The following is a 2,209-nucleotide window of genomic DNA, read 5'->3' as shown; positions in this document are numbered from 1 at the left end:
ACCTCCTGGTGCACCTAGCCTGGCACAGCAAGGGGGCACAGGGTGCATCGGCCACTTATCTCAGTCAGTCGACCCGTGGCCCCTGCTGGGTCTGTCACCGTGACCTCCTCCTGCACCTAGCCTGGCACAGTAGGGGGCACAGGTGGTGCATCGGCCACTCATCTCAGTCCGTCGACCCCGTGGCACCTGCTGGGTATGCCACGTGACCTCTGGTGCACCTAGCCTGGCACAGTAGGGGGTCACAGTGGTGCATCGGCCAGTCATCTCAGTCAGTCAACCCGTGGCACCTGCTGGGTCTGTCCCGTGACCTCCTGGTGCACCTAGCTTGGCACAGTAGGGGGGCACAGGTGGTGCATCGGTCAGTCATCTTAGTCAGTCGATCCGAGGCACCTACTGGGTCTGTCCCGTGACCTCCTGGTGCACCTAGCCTGGCACAGTAGGGGGGCACAGGTGGTGCATCGGCCAGTCATCTCAGTCAGTCAACCCGTGGCACCTGCTGGGTCTGTCCCGTGACCTCCTGGTGCACCTAGCTGGCACAGTAGGGGGCACAGGTGGTGTATCAGCCCAGTCATCTCAGTCAGTCGACCCGTGGCACCTGCTGGGTCTGTCCCGTGACCTCCTGGTGCACCTAGCCTGGCACAGCAAGGGGGCACAGGTGGTGCATCGGCCAGCAGTCATCTGAGTCAGTCGACCCGTGGCACCTGCTGAGTCTGTCCCGTGACCTCCTGGTGCACCTAGCCTGGCACAGTAAGGGGGCACAGGTGGTGCATCTGCCCAGTCATCTCAGTCAGTCGACCCGTGGCACCTGCTGGGTCTGTCCCGTGACCTCCTGGTGCACCTAGCCTGGCACCGTAGGGGGGCACAGGTGGTGCCTCAGCCCAGTCCATCTCAAGTCAGTCGATACCCGTGCGGACACCTGCTGGGGTCTGTCCCGCCACCTAGCCTGGCAGTAGGGGGGCACAGGTGGTGTATCAGCCCAGTCATCTCAGTCAGTCGACCCGTGGCACCTGCTGGTTTGGCCACGTGACCTCCTGCCAGCGGGCGTTCAATACTTCACGTGACCGCGGCGATCGTGCCAGGCTGGGTGCACCTGGAAAGCGAGGCCATGGGTTGACCAAACCACAAATGGTGGGTGGGGGGGCGGTGGTGGGGGGTGACGTTGTGGGTATGCGTTGGGTCACCATGTGCCGCAGACACAGAAGGCAGCTGGGCAAACCACTCCTGGGCCTCCCCCAGCACCCCCCCCTCCTGTGGGTCCGTGGGGGGGGGGGGAGGCAGCGGCAGCCGCTTTGATGAGGTCCCCAAAGTGAAGCGGTGGGACGGTGGAAATTCCCTCCCTCGCGAGAGAGGGAAATCGTTCCGACACTCGAGGGGGACGGCCACAAGCAGGCAACACAAAGCGAGGCCTGACCACGCCACACAAAGCGAAGCCCTCTTTGTGACTCTCACCCTCCGAGTGGGGGAGGAGGAGGGGGGTGAGGTGGTTGGGTGGGGGTTAGGGACAAACGTTCAAGGAGGAGATGGAGTCACGAAGTCGGAGAGTGGGTAGCCTTTCCATGACGTCGCTCCAGCCAGCGCTGTGCCACGCGCCAGCGATCGGTGTTGGTGGGACGCGTGGAGATCTGTGAATCACCTCCTTGACCCACCCACCCACGCCGCTCCGGTGTTGTGGGGGAGGTGGCAATATAACGAGGAGTGGATTCGTGAATCCACTCCGTGCGGAGTTTTGAGAGTGTCCCCCCCCCCTCTCCCTTGCCACCCCACCGCCACCACCCCCAACTCCCCCGTCCACTTTAACACGTGGCAGGCTTTCGCGACCAATATTATTCATAATCAAGGTGATTCTTCTTCTTGGTTCTTTCGGTAAAGTCACGTAGAAGGGAAATAATAAAATTATAAAAATAAAACATAATAAAATACAATTATCACGACATTTCGGCCACAACGCAAGCAGCCGTCCTCAGGTGAAGAACAGGTCTGTCGGAAAGACAGCGTCTGAATGAAACACCACCAAGCTTGGCAGCATATATTTAAGCTGGTATTTTTACTGTTTCCCTTCTACGTGACTTTACCGAAAGAACCAAGAAGATGAATCCCTGCAGCTCTAGTAGTCTTGGCCGCTGGCATTCATTTTCAGATGCCATGATGAAACAAGGTAAGCTGAAGTCTCCCAACAGAAACACGTGCTCAGAGCTGCGGATTTCGTGAA

The sequence above is a fragment of the Lethenteron reissneri genome, chromosome 68, assembly GCF_015708825.2.
Source record: "Lethenteron reissneri isolate LAM-NWPU_2019-01 chromosome 68, ASM1570882v1, whole genome shotgun sequence".
Lineage (NCBI taxonomy): Eukaryota > Metazoa > Chordata > Hyperoartia > Petromyzontiformes > Petromyzontidae > Lethenteron > Lethenteron reissneri.
The sequence above is the reverse complement of the archived record's forward strand: the minus strand, read 5'-3'. Positions refer to the sequence as shown.